Source organism: Microcaecilia unicolor, chromosome 1 (assembly GCF_901765095.1).
Source record: "Microcaecilia unicolor chromosome 1, aMicUni1.1, whole genome shotgun sequence".
NCBI lineage: Eukaryota > Metazoa > Chordata > Amphibia > Gymnophiona > Siphonopidae > Microcaecilia > Microcaecilia unicolor.
In genome coordinates, this window is record NC_044031.1 from 198,149,398 (window position 1) to 198,173,061 (window position 23,664).

The 23,664-nt window shown below is 46.4% G+C and overlaps 1 protein-coding gene across 2 annotated transcripts in view; it reads left to right on the top strand.

Annotated features, from left to right (window-relative positions):
- Positions 1-2,949: 2,949 nt before the first annotated feature.
- Positions 2,950-23,664, top strand: part of EZH2 (enhancer of zeste 2 polycomb repressive complex 2 subunit) — a 626,582-nt gene continuing 605,867 nt past the window's right edge. For both annotated transcript variants that reach the window (XM_030203624.1, XM_030203674.1), the window contains exon 1: positions 2,950-3,026. The gene's annotated coding sequence lies outside the window, so the exon portion shown is untranslated. The remainder of the gene's footprint in view (positions 3,027-23,664) is intronic.

Here is a 23,664-nt window from a genome sequence, read left to right on the forward strand (position 1 = left end):
CTAGACAAAATGCAAAGGCAAGGGCTGCAGGCTCTAAGTGATTAATAAAGCCTTTCAACACCAGAGGCACAGCTGCAGCAATCTCCTTGCCTCCAAACAGAGGCTTGACACACAGAGAAGTCAGCCCACAGGAAGGAACAGCGGGAGCCATCTTGGATACTGGCATAGAGGAGTCGGCAGCCATCTTGGAAGAGGCATAGCCCACACAGGTGAGGTTCAGTAGGGCAATCAGCACACAGAGCCAGAGAGAGAAACTAAGACAGACACAGAGACAAGCAGAAGCCAGCACAGCCACTAACTCCCAGAAACAGGGTAAGAATGAGGGTGGTCACGGCCACAGACGTGACAGTCTGCCTTTAGTGGCACATTGTATTCAGCACTGCCATTTGTTTCAAGAGCTCAGATGTTTGGTTCTGCAACGTGCCCCCACTTCACAGCAGAGACCACCAGCAGATTTTACTTCAGCTTGAGCAGAAATGGATCCTTAAATTGCAATCTCTTGAACCGATGGGGTTGAATTCACAGCTTGAAAGGTGCCATTTTTTCTAATTCATTTTTTGTAGTCCCTGTTCTGACAGTTTGAGTCGGTGATGGCATCTGATGTAATTGTTTCCTTAAATAGGTGCCATTTTGGTTGCATCAGCATGGATATAATGGTCATAAGTAATGTCATACTGGGAAAAGACCAAGGGTCCATCGAGCCCAGCATCTTGTCCACGACAGCGGCCAATCCAGGCCAAGGGCACCTGGCAAGCTTCCCAAATGTACAAACATTCTATACATGTTATTCCTGGGATTTTGGATTTTTCCAAGTCCGTTTAGTAGCGGTTTATGGACTTGTCCTTTAGGAAACCGTCCAACCCCTTTTTAAACTCTGCTAAGCTAACTGCCTTCACCACATTTTCCGGCAATGAATTCCAGAGTTTAATTACACGTTGGGTGAAGAAAAATGTTCTCCGATTTGTTTTAAATTTACTACACTGTAGTTTAATCGCATGCCCCCTAGTCCTAGTATTTTTGGAAAGCGTGAACAGACGCTTCACATCCACCTGTTCCACTCCACTCATTATTTTATATACCTTTATCATGTCTCCCCTCAGCCGTCTCTTCTCCAAGCTGAATAGTCATTATGGCTCTGGAATGCTGTTGATTGACATACGAGATTGTGAGTGGATCTTGTCTTTCTTTGCTCTGTGGAGAACCTTTTGTAATTCTTCCTTTTTTTCTTTAGAATTGTTTTTCCGTCTGGGACCCTGAAGCAGCTAAGCGAAACACTGGCCATCGTTGGCCCGGGGGTGAGTCGAGGGTTGGAAGAATTCATCTGGATGTTTATCCTGAACATCATTTTTGTTCTATTAAAATTAAGTGCTTTCTCATAATTATATGAATATACCAGACGACTATAATGAGTGCACTACTAGATATATTGATTAAATTGCTAAAAGAAACTAAAAGAAACTACATATATTGGTAAAAGAAACTGCATATATTTTTGGAAGTTTTTTGGTAATGATGAAGAAAAGATCGGTTTGATCAGAATAGCTCTTTAAATCTTTGATTTTGAGCTTCTTTGAGGTTTTTATTTCCTTTTTTGACAATAAGTTTATTTTGGGTATATATTTGTGCTCCACATGTTTATATTGCGTGGATTACTTTTTTTTTTTGTTTTCCTTATTGATTTTTTTAGTTGGTACTATAATTTTAGCAACAGAATGGAAAGATCTGGAAGATCCGTTTTTTTACCTTCTTCCATCAATAACACATATATATAGTTGTCAGTAGGCACTAGTGGACATGTGGTTTTGGAAGGGGGTATAAGGGATTAAAAAGGTTGCAGAAACAAACAAAAAAAGGCATAAAAACCACTGCTTTAAGGTAAAATAACTTTAATTAATTTAATTCAACTTGGAGTCTATTTTTTCTTGGAACAGAGATATTCCAATTGTTATAACAACAAAAGTTAACTTACATTATCTAAGTTAAACAGTTTTCAAATCCAGGTACTTACACCATTTCTTTCATGAACCAATTTTAACTAAACCTTTTCTCAAAATACAAAAAAAAAAAAAAATTAGCTTTTAAAATCTCCTGGCAATTCATCTACCTTTCCTCTGGTTAATTACGAAATCGCGTCATTCCTCGATCTAATAACGCGATTCCTTCCATATTCGGGGGGGAAGAAGACAGACAAATGTTTAGAAAGCCTTAATCCTGGCTAAACCTAACAGTATGCTCACGTTTTGACAGCTCTCAAGTAAAGCCCACAACTGCCTCACATGTCAATCTCATTTTCTTAATAAAAAAAAACAAAAAACTTTGTTACAAATAACACAAAGATGTGTTAAAATATTCCTAGACCGGCACAGAAAAGCCCCAGTACTGTGAGATCAAAAATAATAATCTTTAATACCACGACTAAGAACTAGTAAATACAGACACAGAAAAAAGGTTAAACAATAACTACTAAGGCAATTCCGTTCCTACGTGCGAGTAAGAGGCGCCGACCGTTAAAAAAAAAAACGTTTCACGCTTAGAACTTTCAAACCAAGCGCGCACATGCAGCGAATCCCCATTGCGTTAACAAACCTTAAATCTTTCTCTATAATAGCTAGAACATTTCTTCCTCTAATTCAAAGACCGACTAGAACATAAACTACGTTACATAAAATAACTGGAAACTACAATACTATCAAACAAGGACCAGCACACCTAACACCACAACCATTAGAACAAAAGAAACAAGGGCCCGAGCCTCCCACAGACACAGCCCGCCCAACCTTCTTCATCATCACCAGGGGGAACCCCGCCTCTCTGCCGGCGCCCAACCTGACACCACCTCCGGATTGGACGACTCGGCCTCCCCTGCCGTCCAATGGGCGCGAGGCTTAATTCTAAAGGGGCCAATGAGGCACGTTCCGATTGGGCAGCGCATTTGGCGCTCTGTCTAGGACTGGGGTTCCGGCAGCCGGAGAGGGAATAGAGGGGAAAAGCAGAAAGCGGTGGAGTGGAAGAGTGAGTGAGAGTAGGTAAGGAAGTAATGAATCTTTCCTTTTTGCAGAAAGGAACATTAATGATAACAGTATGATGGAGGGAGTGCAGGTTAATTCCGTAGTTAGAGTGTGAGGCTGTGTCCCTGAGTTAATGTGTTTCTGGTTGTGTTTTCACCCGCCCTAGTCTCTCCCTGGGGTTGAGGGACCCTCATCCCCGGGTGCCGGAGAAATACTGGACAAGGAAGATGTTTGTGTGAGTCAGTGTTACTGTGGGCGACCTTCTTCAGTGTTGTTCCTCTTTGTGTGGGTATCTATATATAATTTCTCTCCTCTCCAGGTTCCCCCCAAGCATTTCTCTCTCTCTCTCTCTTTCTTTCATATTATTCTGACCGGTGGTGGATCGTTACTCCCTACCCTCCCATTGCTGGTTTCCGGATCTCTCACGTTTCCTTTGTCTCTGAGTAAAGTTGTGTATGTTGCTCTGGAGGAGCTAGATTGTGAACATGCCAAAGAGCAGTCAGATATATCTTTCCTATAGTGATGTGCAGTAATTATTACAGGGTCCCAGCCGTTTACCTTTAATAAGGGAGAGAAAATCCAGGGGAAAAAAAAAACCCAGTCTGTTGTTTGGGTTTTAATTTTTGATGGTTGTTTTAATTCTAACGCTGGGCTCGGATTCGTTTCTTTGTGACTCCTATCCCCCGCATTTTTTTTGTTATTAAATGAGTTTTGATGTGATCATTTCCCTTGTGTACCATTGAATACGATTACTAAGTGCTCTTGATGTTCCAAGTAACAGTACAGAAAAATATCAAAGCGATGTATGTATGCAGTGTCTGTATTCATAACTTATTCACGATATAAGGTAGGGTTCAAAACCTTTTGTTTTTCCTTGTTTCTTCTTGACTGACCCTGCTTGTTGTTGGATTGGTGGTGGTGATTTCGTGTTACCTGCCCTTCCCATGTCTATAGTACTACCCATTCCTACCTATTGAATGGTTGTTAAGTAATTATAAATGTTCTATATGCTATAGGTTATATGATGATTATAATCATAGTAACATAGTAGATGACTGCAGAAAAAGACCTGCAAGGTCCACCCAGTCTGCCGAACAAGATAAACTCATATGTGCTACTTTTTGTGTATACCTTACCTTGATTTGTATCTGTCATAATTTCAGGGCACAGACCGTATAAGTCTTGCCTGACCTCCCCCCACCGGCTCTGAGTTTCTTTTGTTATATCCCTGTCTTGTTGCTATTTTTCTCCTTTCATTTGATTGTAAACAGCTCAGAGGTACTGTACCGCCCATCAAAAGTATGTAAAATGTAATTATTTTTGAGCACAATGTTCATGTTCAAGTACAATTTACTCAAGTCACTTTTTTAAAACTATGCTTCAGTAATGAGTCAAGGATCTTTTTTGGTATTTTATAAAGGGGTGTGTGTGGGTGTCATGGCATTTCTGTTTGAGATTATTTGAATAAAACATGTAAGTGATTCAAACTACGAGGCAAAGGGTGACATGCCCAAATGTGTGGTGTCTTTTGGGTGATTCATTACAGGATAGCTAGGGAGAATGGAAATAACAGTGAAGGTTTCAGCCTTGGAAGAAGCTCTGATCCTAAAAAGGGAGAACTCTGTCTTTTCAGCCCCCAAATTTGGGGTTGTATTTTAGCTTGACTAGTGAGGTAGCAGAATTTACTGGTACAGAGGAATAAATTATGGTTTACATGGGAGGTTGCCTATTTATTTATTTTTGAACAACTGAGATAAGTACTCTTTTCAACTTAATGTTTTATAAGGCTTGCATTTAAAGATATTGTATAAGAATAACAAAGTGTGTGTATATAATATATATTTATGTGTGTGTATATACACACACAAATGTATATTTGGATCTATGAGTACAACAAATTAGGGAGGATTGGAATTTTGTTTTTACATCTACAAAGTTACAATATGCAAATTTGGGATGCTATTAGACAAGTCTTTTCTGAGGATAAGCAGACTTCAATCTTCTCACAAGTGGGTGACGACGATTTGCGTCATCCAGTCCGGCATCTTGCTGAAATTAAAAATAGAGCTTTGTGAAGCTCTCCTTCATTCTTCAGTATGCAATTCTTTGAATAATGGAAGAGCAGCAAAATTGCACAGACTTAAATCTGTTTCTTATAACTTAATGCTGGGTGATTAGGCTGATAACACTGTATGACAGAACTTCACAGACTGTGAGTTAAGACCATGGTCACGTAGTCCCCCTTCTGGGGTTGCAGCCTGGATGGACTCTCCATAGGTGCATCATTATTCCACACCTCTGAGGGGTCACACAATTTTATTTGACTGTGACTATGGGATCACAGCCATAAAAAGATTGATAAACACTGCTCTATGAAAAGATTAAGGTGCTGTCATTTCCTGAAGGGGATTAGTTTATTGATGGTCACCTCTGGCTTTGAGTGACCTTGTTCATCTAAGAGTGGGAAAACAATTTTTTAACATAGGACCACATTCAGTAGATCTTACTGGTACCCAGGAGATGGGGGAGGGCCCTTGTAAAGGAACAAACTTTAAATATAGGAGTGGCCTTGTGGTTGGAGCACTGGTCTTAACATCCAGTGGTGCCCGGTTCAAATCCCGCTGCTGCTTCTTGTGATCTTGGGCAAGTCACTTAACCCTCCATTAATGGCTAAGGGCCCTGTTTATTAAGCCGTGCTATAGGCGCACTAAATGCTAGAGACGCCCGTAGGAATATATATGGGTGTGTCTAGCGTTTAGTGCACACTAAAAATGCTAGCACACCTTAGGAAACAGGGCCCTAAATTTGAATACTCGTGTCTCTGTCCCTTCTCTCTCTGTTTTTTTTAGTTTTGCTTTGAAAGTCATTCTTTCAATTCATAATTTTTTTTCTTTGTAGTTTTCTACCATCTCCTCTTTATATTCTCTCCTCTCCCTCAGCAGCCTTCTCTCCTCCATTAGTCTGGATCACATTTTCTTTTGGGCTGCCAGGGGTGATGGTGATGAGCATCTTGGGTGGCCATGAGAATTTGCACCAAAATGTGAGAAAGGACAAACCTTGTTCTATGGCTGTTCTGGTGTTGATACCATCTATAGCTCAATATCCACACTGATATGTGAGGGAGAGAGCATTATCAAAAGTGGACATTGTGGCTAGTCTGGTGCCTTAAACTGTGAAAGCCCACAACATTGGAGTCAGCATGGCAGAAAGCTTATTCATTGAATAATTCCTTGCTGGTCAATCAGCTGGAAAATGCCCAGTGAGCTGATTTCAACCTCTGAACCATAGTTTGCTCATGTGCTTTAGGATCTAGTTAAAGACAGGCCATGTGGTTTTCACTTTCCATCCTGTCTCCTCTCCCATTTAGTCTCTTTATCTTTTGTTTCCTGACACGGCCTTTTTGTAAAATATCTCCAGTAGAGCACTATTCCATTTCTTCTCAGCTTCTTCAGTCTACCTTCCTATGACTTTGGTCCTCATTCCCACCTTATTTTCAGTTGACACACTTCTTGAAGACTGATGTACTAATCTGAAAGGTTTTCTGCAGGTTTGTGGCTTTTTCTTGAGCAAGTTTTCCATAGGTGCATAACAAGTTTCATAGAGTTGTATGTGAAAATGAGCAACAGGGCTAAACAAAACAAACACACTTCCAGAGGTGTGTTTTTACTGCGAAAGCTGGGATTTAAAAACACTTGTGTGCTGTTTTTCAGTACATTCACAATACAAACTGCTTGCCTTTCTTGTGCAACATCTTCCTATTAATGAACCTGTACAATGAAGCAGCTTACATGCAAAAGTTTACTAGTGAATATTTTCACAAAGAGGTTCTATGTGCAAAAACTTAGAATAGTTATGCTTTTTCTGTGTTCTGGGGCATTTCATATGTAGGAACCCACGTGATACAAAAACTCCTGCAGTTAAGCTACTGTTTGGCCTGTATGTATAGTCTGCCATGTTTTTTGTGGTAATCTTTTACTAATCATGTACTATTTTTAAAAAATGTTTTTTTTTTCAGGAGGGTGGTGTTTCATAGGTGGAAAATGGGTATGGAAGCATTATCCAGCTAGTGTGTTCACACTATTTTTGGGCCATGTTAGAAATGGGTTTAGCTTATGAGAAAGTCCCATGTTAAACACGCTTAAGCCTAAGCACTTAACACGTATTAGTAAAAGGCCCCTAAATTTTTACCTCTCAATCCCCTTCTTCTTTGGTTTATACTTTTTTATAATACCAAACATGTCCTATTGCTGCCTTTTTTCCTCCTCTTTCCCCAGCCCCTATAGTTGTGCTTTCTTATTAGGGATGGGCAGCCAGGATTTTTTTTTCAGGCTGGAATGAATGTTATGAGGGTGCACTCTTTCCTGATAGTGTGCACCCTCTTCCACATAGGGCTAGATTCTACATTTGGCGTGTGAAAATTCCACATATTTTCTAAAGTACGCCTATATTTTATAGAATAGGCTTAAATTTCTGCATAGTATATAGAATATGCCGGGTGCCTCTCCATGTGACCAAATTTAATTGCGGCCATTTACGCCGTGTTTTACTTGGCGAAAATCCTGATGCATAAATTAGGTGTTGAGCGGGTGTATTCTATAACGACACACACAGAGTTTAGAAACTCTTATGCCCTTGCCCCCCTTTTTCAACTATGCGACTTAGAATTTAAGTGCACCACATTACAGAATATGCTTAGCGAGTTGTACCCTTAAATCTTAATGTCCAGTTAGTGCTGTCAGTTGTTTAACATCCAATTGACAGATCTGAGTAGCTAGTTAACCAATTAAGTTACGTGCATTGTTATAGAATACACTTCGATTTCTGTACGGAAATTAAGGCGTGATTATATAGAATCCCAGGGATAGTGTGCATTATTATTGGCAAATGAAATTCTCAAATGACATCTCATCCTTAACTTATGCTTCTCCAGACAGGTCTATTTGAATAAGCCGCCCAGAGGGCAAAGAGTTGCTTAGAGGAATGGTGAAATTCTTACACCACTGGAATGTGGAAGCCTTTGAGGAAATAGAGTAAGGATGTGAGAAAGCAAAAGACATGGAGGCTAAAATAGTAGTGGACTTCAAAATGTCCTTGTATGCAAAAAGTGAAGGGATAATAAGCATGACGTGATTTTTTTTTTTTAATGTATTAGGTACATTTTAAGACATGTCATGAAGACACACTTTCTACTAATCAGTTCTCCATTTTGTGCATAAACCCCTGGATTCTATATATTGCGTGGAAATCAAATCATATTCCACAACAAAGTGCATACCCTAATTGGTTAACAAACCAGTCAGCACTGATAATTGACAGTTAACAAAATTATTGACACTAATTGGCATTAATTAGAATTTACACGCAGAACTAAATATATTCTATAATGTGCTGCGTGTAAATTCAAAGTCGCATAGTTGAAAAGTGGGTGTGGTCACGGGTTTTTCTAAGATCTATGTGTGTAGTTAGAGTGCACCCAGTTTGTATAATTTAGGCATCAGCATTTACACCAGGTTTTACTTGGCGTAACTGCCCGTGACTAAATGTAGTCACGCGGACCGGCACTATAAACTGTGCAGAAACAGGCTTATTCTATAAAGTATGCCTAAATTAAGGCGTACTTTTTAGAATGCGCTTAGACTGAATTTTTAGGTGTGATAATATAAAATCTAGTCCAAAGTCAATATCAACTTGCATATCTCTTGAATGCATTTATGGATTGTTATATTTGATATTTTATTGTCCTGAGAATTTTGAGTTCACATTTTTGTTTTATTCCGTTTTGTGCACTTCACAGGTTGGCCAATGAGCACTCTCTTTGGGTACTCTTAATTTGCAGTTCAGTGAAAATTCCTTTTTCTGCTCTCTCTGATTTTTATCAGTTGTGTCTGAAACTGGTTGGATTCAAATTGTACTTGGACAGTTTCTATTTTGAGCCATACTCCAGATTGTTTTGTTCCTGGTTTCTGTTTAGTAAATGCACTTTTTTTAGTTGTTTCTCACTTTGTCAGGTGCCATGGTCTGACTTCTTTTAGAAATTTTGATGTTAGTATACTAGATTGTAAAGGGAAGCCTTTGCTAATGTGAATACATACTTGAAGCAAAACTTTGATTCTGATTTGCTGAAGGCAAATTCAACTTTTTTTCACTCTTGATGTCTCTGTGGAGAGAGCTATTGATATCTGGCTTGAGACCTTACCAAGTTTACTGAATGAAATGACCCCTGTTAAGAAAGTCCCTGTTACACACATTATGCTTTATGATGCACTAGCAAATGTACTCCCTTGTTCACTTTGAATGGGCTGTGTCGGCATTGCGTGGCTTAGTAAACAGGAGAGTCATTTTGAATATTCTTGAGATAAAACTTCATATAATGCTTAACCAGTTTATACTGATTAGTTCAGGTCTTAGAAGAAGTCTTCCAACTGGGCTAAGAATGATTATTTTTTTAAAGAATTTTCATTATCCTACTTGACCAGTCCAAACTAATGGACTCGTCCAGTGATATCACTGGCATTGGGGCTGGTGCAGCCTGGAAACCTTCAGAATTGTTGTGCCTCCAGCACATAGTATAGGTTGGACTGGTGCAACAGGTTTTTCCTCAGTGTTGGCCTGACTCCCTGGATTGAAGTCAACAGCCTGTATCCTTTGAGGTGAGCCCTTAGCCAGATGTAACTCCTGGGGTTTGGGCCACAGTTCTTACCCTGTTTGAGCACAGAAGAGTCGGTCTCTCCTTAGCCCACAGGCTTTTTTTTCTTGGTGGGGCATGTTGGCAGAGGTCCCTGTGGGGCCCCTCCTAGTAGGAAGGAAATTGAGGGCCCCTTATCTCCTTGTGTGTCCCTATTTAGTTTCAACAGTTTTTATTGATAAATCAGAAAATACAACTTTACTATAACACATTAAGAGTTTGTTTAATAAAAAAAACTATTTAAAATGGCTTTGCAGCTTTATTCCCTTGATTTGTTGTTGGGGGAATAAAGTATTTTTGGGGAAGAAAAACCAGAATCTCGCAGGTTGATGGAGGAAAGGCAGAGCATCAAGAAACAACATCTAGTATTCTGGACAGAGGCGCCAGGAAGGCTTTTGGGGGGGGGGGGGGTGGAGGTGGCTTTGTTCTGAAGGATGCTTTTTACAGGAAAATGGAGTAGCTCCTCAAGCAGGTGTTTAACTTCTTGGCAATAGGGATACAGGCTTCTATGTGCAAAAGGATATTTGGCTTGTGCTTTTTGTGCTGGACTTGCAATTGCTGAAGTCTAGAGCGGCTTGCTTAGAATCAGGGGCATCCTTTCTGATGAATGTACTTTTGTACATTATCTGTATATGCTGTTGGTGGCATCCATGGTAGTGGCTCATAGGTGGATGTGGTTCCATCACTGGGTAGCTGATGGAGATTTTAGGGGTTATTTTTGACTCTCCTCTTAATTTTAGAACCTAAGTTGCAGCAGTTAATGAAGGCTTCCATATCATCATGCCGATCAATTCATAGACTGGTGGGTTGTGTCCATCTACCAGCAGGTGGAGATAGAGAGCAATCCTTTTGCCTCCCTATATGTGGTCATGTGCTGCCGGAAACTCCTCAGTATGTTCTCTATCTCAGCAGGTGGTGGTCACACACAGCAGCAGCTCTGGCTAGGTCTCCAAGCCTAATTCTTAGGTTTTGTTGAGTACCTGGGGTTGAGGGCTCTTCTTGAGCAAGTGCAAACCTGGTGGTGCCAGGTCCCTCCTTTTCTCCCCCCTCCCGCTGGATCCGTTAAAAAAAAAAAAAAAAAAATTGAACGTCCTTTAAGGGCGTTTATTTCAACGTTTATTGCAGCTGCTCACTGGGACACCAGTTCGTTACAGCTCGGAGCGAGAAGCAGGTAATTTTACCTTTTATAGCGGGCAGGGGGTTCCCCGTTCGGTCTCCACGTGGCTTATGGCGTCGGAGGGCGAGGGTGCGAAGATTCACTCCCCGGACCGCGTGTGTGCGTCTAGCGGGGATGCGGGGGTTTCAAAGCCTGACTCGCCTTTGTTTGGGCGTCAGTTTGGAGTCCGGTCAGTGTCCCGGTTTTTCCCCGCCATAAGCGCCCATCCCCCGCTGCTCGGCCGGCCACTCTGCTCGGACGGCTTCTTCTTGGGCCGCCCTCGAGGTGGGAGACATTAATGCTATGGTCGCCCTTGATTCAGGCGATGGCAAGAAAGCGGCGAAAGTTAAGCGCCGTTCTTTCCGCGCGACTCCTTCTCGGAGTTTCGCAATGGATGCCATTTTGGATGCGCAGCATGTTTCCCCCCCGCTCTTGCGAGCGCCGGTTGAGGGTGCGTCTAGGGCCGTGGCCCAGGCAGCAGAAGTGCACAGTCTAGGGGGTTCTCCCCTGAGTTCATTTTGCTGCTGCATCAGGCTTTTCTTATGCTAAACGCTGCCCCGGCTCCCCCACCCTGATCAAGGGGTTGAGGCCTCCGGAAGATAACGCCCTCGGGTGGACTTCCAGGCCCTAGAGGACTCTGTCTCCTCTGATGTAGATGAGGGCAGCGTATCTGAGTTCTCCCAACGGTCCTTTGGGTATTCCTTGGAGGAGACAGATTCCCGCTCGGATGGAGCGGATGACCCCTCTGCAGCATGGATCTTTCGCTCAGAGGATTTGCCCAACCTGTTAGTGCAGGCCATGAGCATTTTGAAGATTTCCTCTCCGGAGGACGTCTCTCCCTCAGCCTCTGTTGGCTCTGCCATTATGCTGGGGACGAAGCACCCGCCTAGAACCTTCCACTTGCATGAAGCCATGCACACCTTGATTTTGGCTCATTGGGATTTACCAGAAGCGAGCCTTAAAGTGGCTAGGGCTTTGTCCCGCCTCTATCCTCTGCCTGAAGGTGAACGGGAGGCCTTTCTTGGGCCTACCGTGGATTCTTTAATCACTGCGGTGACTAAGAAAACGGCGTTGCCGGTGGAAGGTGGCAAGGCCCTAAAGGACGCCCAAGACAGGAGATTGGAGGCGGCTTTAAAGTCGTCCTTTGAGGCGGCTGCTTTAGGTTTGCAGGCCTCAATTTGCGGCTCCTATGTGGCCAGGGCATGCCTGACGCTGGTGCAGCGGGCTTCCCCCTCGGATCCTTCCTTGAGGGCTGATTGGCCAGCCCTGGAATTGGGCTTGGCCTACTTGGCAGACTTGCTGTATGATGTCTTGAGAGCCTCGGCTAAAAGTATGGCTCAGACAGTCTCTGCACGGCGGTGGTTTTGGCTAAAGCATTGGTCTGTTGACCACGCCTCTAAGTCTCGCCTGGCTAAGTTGCCTTTTAAAGGCAAGCTGCTCTTTGGGGTCGAGCTGGACAAGATTGTGACCGATCTCGGCACGTCTAAGGGCAAGAGGTTACCGGAGGTCAGGGCTCGGGCCAGTGGTGCTCGCCCCAGTTCCTCCAAAGGACGGTTTCAGGAAGCCTGTCGGTATCGCCCGAGTCGGGCTCCTCTGCCCCCTTTTCCTTCATAAGGAACTTCTCCCCCAAGCAGCATTCCTTTCGCAGAGACCGCCGTCCCGGAGGTGCCTCCTCCGGTCCTCCCCCAGGGTCTCGTACCCAATGACGGGGCACTGGTCCATGGCCCAGAGCAGATTGGAGGACGCCTATCCTCGTTTCTGGGCGAGTGGACCAGGGTAACTTCAGTCGCTTGGGTGCTGGAAGTCATCAGAGACGGCTACAAGCTAGAGTTCGGCACTTCCGGATGGAGTCTCTCCCTCAGCCTCTGTTGGCTCTGCCATTATGCTGGGGACAAAGCACCCGCCTAGAACCTTCCACTTGCATGAAGCCATGCACACCTTGATTTTGGCTCATTGGGATTTACCAGAAGCGAGCCTTAAAGTGGCTAGGGCTTTGTCCCGCCTCTATCCTCTGCCTGAAGGTGAACGGGAGGCCTTTCTTGGGCCTACCGTGGATTCTTTAATCACTGCGGTGACTAAGAAAACGGCGTTGCCGGTGGAAGGTGGCACGGCCCTAAAGGACGCCCAAGACAGGAGTTTGGAGGCGGCTTTAAAGTCGTCCTTCGAGGCGGCTGCTTTAAGTTTACAGGCCTCAATTTGTGGCTCCTATGTGGCCAGGGAGTGCCTGACGCTTGCGCAGCGGGCTTTCCCCTCGGATCCTTCCTTGAGGGCTGATTGGCCAGCCCTGGAATCGGGCTTGGCCTACTTGGCAGGCTGGCTGTATGCTGTCTTGAGAGTCTCGGCTAAAGGTATGGCTCAGACAGTCTCTGCACGGCGGTGGCTTTGGCTGAAGCATTGGTCTGCTGACCACGCCTCTAAGTCTCGCCTAGCTAAGTTTCCTTTTAAAGGCAAGCTGCTCTTTGGGGTCGAGCTGGACAAGATTGTGACCGATCTCGGCACGTCTAAGGGCAAGAGGTTACCGGAGGTCAGGGCTCGGGCCAATGGTGCCCACCCCGGTTCCTCCAAAGGACGGTTTCAGGAAGCCTGTCAGTATTGCCCGGGCAAGTCGACCTCATCTGCCCCCTCTTCCATCAAAAGGAATTTCTCCCCCAAGCAGCATTCCTTTCGCAGAGACCGCCGTCCCGGAGGTGCCTCCTCCAGTCCTCCCCCAGGGTCTCGTACCCAATGACGGGGCGCTGGTCCATGGCCCAGAGCAGATTGGAGGACGCCTATCCTCGTTTCTGGGCGAGTGGACCAGGGTAACTTCAGATGCTTGAGTGCTGGAAGTCATCAGAGACGGCTACAAGCTAGAGTTCTGCCGACCCTTAAGAATCGGGTTTGTGCACTCTCCCTGCAAGTCTCCGGTCAAGCTGTGGCAGTGCAGCAGACTTTGGACAATCTGATCCACCTGGGTGCGGTCGTTCCGGTGCCAGAAGATCACCCTGGCAAGGGACGTTACTCCATTTACTTTGTGGTACCTAAGAAAGGAGGTTTTGTCCGGCCTATCCTCGACCTCAAAGGGGTCAATCAGGCCTTGGAAGTTCGGCACTTCCGGATGGAGACTCTCCGCTCTGTTATAGCGGCAGTGCAGGCAGGGGAGTTCCTGGCATCCTTGGACATCAAGGAAGCTTACTTGCATATTCCCATCTGGCCTCCTCATCAACGCTTTCTGCGTTTTGCAGTTCTGAGCCGACACTTCCAGTTCAGAGCCCTCCCGTTCGGGTTGGCTACTGCTCCGCGGACCTTCTCCAAAGTAATGGTGGTCATCGCGGCCTTCCTTCGCAAGAAAGGAGTACAAGTCCATCCTTATCTGGACGTCTGGTTGATCCGAGCCCCCTCTTATGCAGAGTGCGGCAGAGCTTCAGACCGGGTGATTGCTCTTTTGAGCTCCCTGGGGTGGATCATCAACTGGGAGAAAAGCCAGCTGCGCCCGACTCAGTCCCTGGAGTATCTGGGAGTTCGATTCGACTCCCAAGTGGGCAGAGTGTTCCTGCCAGACAATCGGATTGTCAAGCTTCAGGCTCAGGTGGACAAGTTCCTAGCAGCCTCTCCTCTTCGGACTTGGGACTATGTGCAGCTGTTGGGCTCTATGACGGCCACGATGGAAGTAGTGCCCTGAGCCAGGGCCCATATGAGACCTATTCAGCTCTCTCTGCTGCAGCGATGGACTCCAGCTTCGGAGGATTACGCTGTGCGCCTTCCCTTGGATCCGGCGGTGCGCAAGGCGCTGAGCTGGTGGCTGAGGCCAGACAAGCTGTCCGCAGGAATGCCTCTTATGACCCCGGAGTGGGTTGTCGTCACGGCGGACGCCTCTTTGACGGGCTGGGGAGCCCACTTCTTGGGAAGGACAGCACAGGGGCTCTGGTCCCCTGCAGAGGCAAAGTGGTCTATCAACCTCCTGGAACTCAGAGCCATTCGGTTGGCGCCTTTGGAGTTTCTCCCGGTCCTGGCGCTGAAGCCAGTACAGGTCCGGTCGGACGATGCCATGGCTGTGGCCTATGTCAATCGCCAGGGAGGTACCATGAGTGCCCCTCTAGCCAAGGAGGCCATGAAGCTATGCCTGTGGGCGGAAGCAAACCTGGAACAGCTATCGGCGGGCCACATTGCGGGAGTCATGAATACTGCTCAGGCCTTCTTGGACATCATGAAGCGCTGGGGTCAGCCAAGCCTAGATCTGATGGCGTCATCAGTCAATTGCCAAGTGCTGCGCTTTTTCAGCAGAGGACGGGACCCTCGATCTCTGGGAGTAGATGCTCTTCTCCAACAGTGGCCGACACAGGAGCTTCTCTATGTGTTCCCGCCTTGGCCCATGTTGGGCAGGGTGCTAGGCCGGGTGGCAAAGCATCCGGGCCAGATAATCCTGGTGAGTCCGGATTGGCCCAGACGTCCCTGGTATGCGGACTTGATCAGGCTCTCAGTGGACGGCCCTCTGCAGCTGCCAGCGGAGCGGGGCCTGTTGCATCAGGGTCCCCGTGGTAATGGCAGAACCCTCCCCCTTTGGTCTTTCGGCCTGGCTATTGAGCGGCAGCGTCTGAGGAAGAAGGGCTTCTCAGACAAGGTCATCACCACTATGCTGAGAGCGAGGAAGCGCTCTACTTCTACTGCTTATGCCAGGGTTTGGCGTACCTTTGCATCGTGGTCTGAGGCAGGCTCACTTTCTCCCTTCACTGCTCCAATTTCTTCAGTATTGGCGTTCCTGCAAGAAGGTCTGGAAAAAGGCCTGTCGCTCAGTTCCCTTAAGGTCCAGGTAGCGGCTCTTGCTTGCTTCAGTGGTCACCTGAAGGGTGCTTCCCTGGCCTCGCAGCCAGATGTGGTACGCTTTCTCAAGGGAGTTAATCACCTGCGCCCTCCTCTGCACTCAGTGGTACCTGCGTGGAATATCAATCTGGTGCTAAGAGCCTTGCAGAAGCCGCCTTGTGAACCCTTGTCGAGGGCATCTCTGAAAGACCTGACGTTGAAAGCAGTCTTTTTGGTGGCTATCACTTCAGCCAGAAGAGTTTCCGAGCTCCAGGCGCTATCATGTCGGGAGCCCTTTCTGCAGTTCACTGAGGCAGGAGTGTCTATTTGCACAGTGCCTTCCTTCCTGCCCAAGATTGTTTCTCGCTTCCATGTGAATCAGCAGCTCTGTCTACCCTCCTTTCGTAGGGAGGACTACCCAGAGGAGTACAAATATCTAGATGTGAGATGAGTGACCAATGATTCCGGAAGTCGGATCATCTGTTTGTGCTGTTCGCAGGCCCTCATAAGGGTCTGCAGGCTGCCAAGCCTACAGTGGCACGATAGGTCAAGGAAACCATTGCAGCGGCTTATGTGGCCGCGGGGAAGGTGCCGCCTATCCAGCTGAAGGCTCACTCCACTAGAGCACAGGCGGCCTCGATGGCAGAGGCCGGGTCCGTCTCCTTGGAAGAGATTTGTAGGGCGGCAACTTGGGCATCGGCTCATACCTTCTCCAGACATCACCGCTTGACTGTGGCTGCTCGGGCGGAGGCCCGGTTTGGAGCTTCAGTGTTGTGGTCAGGGATTTCTATGTCCCGCCCTGGGTGAGTACTGCTTCGGTACATCCCACCAGTCTATGGATTGATCGGCCTGATATGGAAGGTAAAATTATGTATCATACCTGATAATTTTCTTTCCATTAATCATAGCCGATCAATCCATAGCCCCTCTCAGATATCTGTACTGGTTGCATTTCAGGTCAAGTTTAGTGTTCAGTTCCTGTTCAGGAGGACTTCGTGTTCAAGTTTTTTCTATTGGATTCTTCAGGAGTTGAGACGATTTTGTGTTACAGTGAGCTGCTGCATTCCTCTCCCCTCCGTTTTACGGGGCTGGATTGAGACCTAAATTCTGCCGGCGCTCCCTCCCGCTTCGTGCGGCTGTAGGGCAGCTTTGTACCCCTCCTGCTTCGGCGGTGTTAGGGTCAGTCAGCTCCTCCCGCGGTTGCGGTTGCAGGATAAGCCAGATCCCCCCGCATCGGTGGGTGTGGTGTCCCTCCCCTGCTCTGCGGGGATGAGCTGGACGGATTCCCCTCCCTCACTTGTGTGGGGATGAGCTGGGTTAATTCCCCTCCCCCGTTTCGGCGATGGTGAGCTGGGCAGAGTGTCCCTTTGTGGATGTAATTCTCTAAGTGCTGAGTCCTGCGGATGGAGCTTTGATATCGACATACTGTTTCCGGCAGCACATGACCACATATAGGGAGGCAAAGTTTGCTCTCTATCTCCATCTGCTGGTAGATGGACACAACCCACCAGTCTATGGATTGATCGGCTATGATTAATTGAAAGAAAATTATCAGGTATGATACATAATTTTACCTTTTATTTTTGCACTGCAAAATATTAAAGCAGTTAAATCATTCTTACAATCCAAGGCCTTGTTAATTTTGGTATTTGCATTACTGATTAGCCATATAGATTATTGTAATTCATTATATAATGGTGTTACTTTTTTACACTGTTTGTTTATGACAACTTCAGATTACAGCATTTGTTAATTTCTGGTTCTAGGTATGATCATGTTACACTGCTACTAAAAGAATTTAATTGTTTATCATTCAGTTATTGGATTAAATTCAAGGTGTTAATTCTTACCCTAAAGTCTTCTAGTAGTATTCTGTGCTTTCTTCCTGATGATAAACTCATATGTGCTACTTTATGTGTATACCTGACTTTGATTTGTATCTGCCATTTTCAGGGCACAGACTGTAGAGGTCTGCCCCACCTCCCACCACTGGCTCTGCCATCCAATCTCCGCTAAGCTTCTGAGGATCCATTCCTTCTGAACAGGATTCCTTTATGTTTATCCCATGCATTTTTGAATTCCGTTACCGTTTTCCTCTCTACCACCTCCCGTGGGAGGGCATTCCAAGTATCCACCACTCTCTCCGTGAAAAAATACTTCCTGACATTTTTCTTGAGTCAGCCCCCCTTCAATTTCATTTCATGTCCTCTAGTTCTACCGCCTTCCCATCTACGGAAAAGGTTTGTTTGCGGATTAATACCTTTCATATATTTGAGCGTCTGTATACTTTTCTTTTCTTTTTTATTAGTTTTTTGAGATTTTATTAAATGTTTTTATGATTATGGTTATAGCTTAAGTAATTCGTATGAATTGTTTAATTGACTGTCTGGTTTGCTGTGCTTTCTTATCATAAATGGATTTCAGAGCATGTTTTATAGTATTTTAATGTTATATTACATTGTAAACTGTTCTGACTTACTTTTGTAATAAGTGACAGTCTAGTAAATGAATATCACCCCTGTTTCTCCTTTCCTCCAGCGTATACATGTTCAGGTCAGCAAGTCTCTCCTCGTACGTCTTGTAATAGAAATCCCATACCATTTTTATACCTTTTCTTTGCACCGCTTCAATTCTTTTTACATCCTTAGCAAGATACGGCCTCCAAAACGCAACACAATGCTCCAGGTGGGGCCTCAGCAACGACTTATACAGGGGCATCAAAACATTTCCAGTTCCAGGCCTTGCCTTTTGGCCTCGCCACAGCTCCCTGAACCTTTTCGAAGGTAATGATGGTAGTAGCTGCTTTGCTCAGGCGAGAAGGTATCGGGGTTCACCCGTACCTAGACGACTGGCTCATCAGAGCAGACTCTGTAACAGAGAGCTATCAAGCTACAGCCAGAGTGGTTTCAGTACTTCAATCTCTAGGCTGGGTTGTCAATATGGCCAAAAGTCACCTGACCCCCTCGCAAACTCTAGAATATTTGGGGGCCAGGTTTGACACAGACTTGGGCTATGTATACTTACCCGAGCTAAGGCGGTGCAAGCTTCAGAATCAGGTCCGTCTGCTCCTGAGGATGCCCCGCCCGCGAGCTTGGGACATTGTCCAGCTGCTGGGATCGATGACAGCCACATTGGAAGTGGTGCCCTGGGCGAGAGCGCACCTGAGACCTCTACAGTATTCCCTACTTCAAAGATGGTCTCCAGTTTCTCAGGATTATCAATGCAGACTTTCTTGGCTTCCTGCGGCCCGACTCAGCATGGAGTGGTGGCTCTCAGACAGCATGCTGCGGCGAGGAATGCCGCTGGCGCTCCCCGATTGGTGTCTAGTAGTGACAAATGCCAGCCTGAAGGGCCTGGGCGCACATTGCAAGGGGAAGCATGCCCAGGGTCTATGGACACCCGAGGAGTCAGAGTGGTCCATCAACCGCCTGGAGTTGAAAGCGGTGTTTCAGGCGCTTCTGGCCTTTCAAGTGACCCTGGCAGGATTGGCTATCAGAGTGATGTCGGACAACACGACAGCAGTGGCCTACATAAATAGACAAGGCTGCACTCAGTGCAGAGCACTGGCCGCGCAGGCCGAACAGATTTGCCACTGGGCCGAGCTGCATCTTCAGTTTCTGTCGGCAGCTCACATTGCAGGTCAGAGCAACGTGCAAGCCAGTTATCTAAGCAGGCATCAGTTCGATCCAGTAGAATGGGAACTAGCAGACGAAGTATTCCTGCAGATATGAGCCAAATGGGGCAAGCCCGTGATGGATCTTATGGCGACAAGTTCAAATGCCAAAGTCCCGTGCTTCTTCAGCAGACGGAGAGATCCTCGCTCGGCAGGGTTGGATGCCTTGACTCAGCCCTGGCCTCCGGGCCTACTATATGTGTTCTCTCTGTGGCCCTTGATAGGGCGCGTGCTCCTGCGGATTCAGCTGCAGCCAGGAGAAGTGGTCCTCATTGCCCCGGATTGGCCCAGGAGACCTTGGTATGCGGATCTCCGACAGATGCTAGTGGAGGCTCCCCTTCCTTTACCTCTGGTTCCGAACCTGTTATCACAGGGTCCGGTAGCCATGGAGGACGCCTGCCGCTTTGGTCTTATGGCATGGCGATTGAGAGGGCGCAATTGAGGGACAAAGGCTATTCAAACACAGTCATTTCCACTCTCCTGCAGGCCCGCAAGCGTTCCACTTCCGTGGCTTATGCCAGGATTTGGCGCCAGTTTGAGTCTTGGTGTGCTTCAAAAGCGATCACACCCATGCGGGCTCCTGTCTCGCCGATTCTGGACTTTTTGCAGGATGGTGTACAAATAGGCTTGGCCTATAATTCCCTGCGGGTGCAAGTGGTAAGGTTGAAGGCGTGTCTTTAGCTGCTCATCCAGATGTGTCACGGTTTCTTCGTGGGGTGCTTCGGCTCTGGCCTTCCGTGCGAGCACCCTGTCCAGCTTGGAACCTGGGGCTAGTTTTGAAGGCCCTGCAGGCTTCTCCTTTTGAGCCGCTTCGGCGCGCATCGGAGAAAGATTTGACACTAAAGGCCGTTTTTCTTGTGGCCATTATTTCGGCAAGATGGGTGTCAGAGCGCCAGGCGCTGTCCTGTAGAGACCCATTTCTGCAATTCTCAGTCCGGGGTCATGGTTCGGACCGTGCCTTCCTTCATGCCTCAGGTGGTTTCAGCGTTTCACCTAAACCAGCCTATTTTCTTGCCCTCCTTTGATAAGGAGGAGTTTCCAGAATCTTTTGGGCAGTTGCACCTGTTGGATGTGCGCAGGACTCTGCTGTAGTATCTGCGAGTTACTATCTCTTTCAGGATCTATGATCATCTGTTTGTTTTGCTATCAGGTCCTCGCAGAGGGTCTCCAGCGTCTAAAGCCACTATTGCCCGCTGGCTCAAAGAAACTATCTTTTCAGCTTATCTGCTTGCCGGCCGGTCTCCGCCTGTAGCCTTTAAGGCGCATTCTTCCTCTTGGGCTGAAACTGGAGCACTCTCTCATCAAGAGATATGCAGTGCAGCAACATGGACTTCTAAGCTCTCTTTTGCCTGACATTACAGGCTGGATGTGTCTGCCAGGAGGGATGCGCGTTTTGGAGCACAGGTGCTAGCGCGTGGTGTGACCTGTTCCCACCCTATATAGGGATTGCTTTGTTACATCCCATACGTAATGGCTTCATCTGCTTGATGACAAGGAAGGGAAAATTAGGTTCTTACCTTGATAATTTTCTTTCCTTTAGTCATAGCAGATGAAGCCATGAGCCCTCCCTGTATGATTGTCTGTATGCTGTGAATCTGTTTCAGGTTCTGTTCTTGTTTCCTGAAGTTCCTTCCTTGGGAGAAAGTTGGAAAACGGTCTTCAGGATTCATGTTCACTTATAGGAGGATGAGTCCATTCCCTCCAGTTTATGTTTTGGAGGACGAGTTTATTCCCTCCAGGAGGATGTGTTCATTCCCTCCTTTTGAGTTCATGCCCTTGTTAAGGGGCCATCGTTTGCTGTGAGGAAAGTTCATGTTATTCCCATTGCGGTTTGCCATACTGCTTTGGAAGCTTCAAATACTGAAGAGGCAGTGGAGCTGGCTGGCCATGAGGCACTGTGAAAAGTTGAGTGCTCTCTATCTCCCCCTGCTGGTTGATGGACACAACCCATAAGTAATGGCTTCATCTGCTATGACTAAAGGAAAGAAAATTAGCAAGGTAAGAACCTAATTTTCCCATTTCTGCTCAGTGGGCTGACCCCGAGGGGCCCTTGAAAGTGACCAGGGTGATGGGGCATCTTTACCCTCTGAGTGAGGAGCACTTGGCCCGTTTTGGGATGCCTTAGTCACGGCGGTGACAAAAAAGACCACCCTCCCAGTAGAGGGAGGGGTCGCCCTGAAGGACATTTAGGACCGGCGGCTGGAATCAGCGCTAAAACGGCCCTTTGAGATTTCGGGCCTAGCCTTAAGGGCGTCTGTTTGCAGTTCTTATGCTGCTCGAGCCTGCCTCTCTTGGTTACAACAGGCAGTTGAAACCAAGAGGATAGATTTGGTTTGACATTGGTCAGCTGTTGTGCCTTCTAGTCACATTTGGCATGCTACCCTTTAGAGGTAAGCTTTGGTTTGGAGGACCTCTAGAGTAGTTGGTTTAAGGCCTAGGGAACTCCAGGTCTCAGAGATTGCTAGAAAATGTTAGCTCCTTATGCCTAGTATTTAGTTTTTGTAGATCTATATTCTCTGTATCATACAAACTGCATCTATACTCTGTAATGACGTGCTATTAATCTATCTGTTTAATCTACCAAGTCATCAATATTTTTTAGGTAATGCCAACTGTTCTTTTACTCTGTAATGACGATCCATTATGTTATTCACTTAGTCTATTATGTCATCCTGTTCTCTATTCAATATTAATTGTACCTTCCTACTCTGGAATAGCAAATGCCATGAAGGAAAATTGTAAGTCACATTGAGCCTGCAAATAGGTGGGAAAATGTGGGATACAAATGCAGCAAATAAATAAAACAAGCCTCAAGATTCATCTCAGTCTCATCTTAAGATTCATATGCCAAGGGCTGCAGCCCAGCAATCTATCTGTGCTTCCACTTCAACTTGGGCAAGGTGACTTTCCTGCTACCAGCCAGTATTGGGCTTACCACCCAGATCTACTAGTACGTTCCGCACGTCCTAGTAATGGGGGCTCGGTACACTCCTTGGGTTTCATGATAGATGGGCGCCTCTTCGGGTTCCATGAGGGGTGGATCATCATTGCCTCAGATCAATGTGTCCTGGGCATACTACGGCAGGGTTGCATCTGGAGTCCTCCCATTTCTCTGTAACTTTTCATTCTTACAGGCTCCAGCATGACTTTCTGCATTTCATGTGGTTGCAGTCACCTTGCACATGCTGCTGCATTTAGACACAGTACAGACTGTCCCCAGGTGCGTGTGTTGTATTGGACTTTATTCCATTTACTTTGTATTTTCAAGAAAGGAGATTCCTTCCACCTAGGTTTGGACCTCACTGAGTCTGCATTTTCCCATGGGAAAATGACAACCTGTATTAGTTCAGGCCAGCAGGGGGTGTGTCTACCTTCCTGGTTCTTAAGAAGGCATGCTTTCTTATCCCCTGTCTCACCTTCCCACAGAATTTGCTGTGCTTTGCAATCCTTACTAAACATTATTAAGTTATCGCCCTGGCACTCAGCTTTACCACAGTCATTCTCCAAGGTCTGGGTAGTAGTGGCCACTTTCCTTCACAAAGGTGGATTGCAGGTTCTACCATACCACCTGATTGGCTGGAAGAAAATGAGTTGCAAGATCAGAGACAACATGGTTTTACCAAAGGGAAATCGTGCCAAACGAATCTCGTTGAATTCTTTGATTGGGTGACCGGAGAATTGAACCGTGGACGTGCTATAGACATAATCTACTTAGATTTCAGCAAGGCTTTTGACATAGTTCCCCACAGGAGGCTCTTAAATAAACTGGTTGGGCTGAAGATAGGACCCAAAGTGGTGAACTGGATTAGGAACTGGTTGACGGACAGGCGCCAGAGGGTGGTGGTGAATGGAGTTTGCTCGGAGTATTGTGTTCAGTTTTGGAGGCCGTATCTTGCTAAGGATGTAAAAAGAATTGAAGCGGTGCAAAGAAAAGCTCCAAGGATGGTAAGGGATTTGTATTACAAGACTTATGAGGAGAGACTTGCGGACCTGAACATGTATACCCTGGAGGAAAGGAGGAACAGGGGTGATATGATACAGACATTCAAATATTTGAAAGGTATTAATCCGCAAACAAACCTTTTCCGGAGATGGGAAGGCGGTAGAACGAGAGGGCATGAAATGAGATTGAAGGGGGGGCAGACTCAAGAAGAATGTCAGGAAGTATTCCTTGTCATCAAGCAGATGAAGCCATTACGTATGGGTTATGTCCATCAACCAGCAGGGGAGATAGAGAGCACTCAAACTTTCACAGTGCCCTCTTGGCCAGCTAGTTCCACTGCCTCTTCAGTATTCTCTATCTCCCTTAGCAGGGTGGCTGCAGCTTGTTCGAGCTCCAGAAAAATCTGCCGGGAGGTGGTTCCTG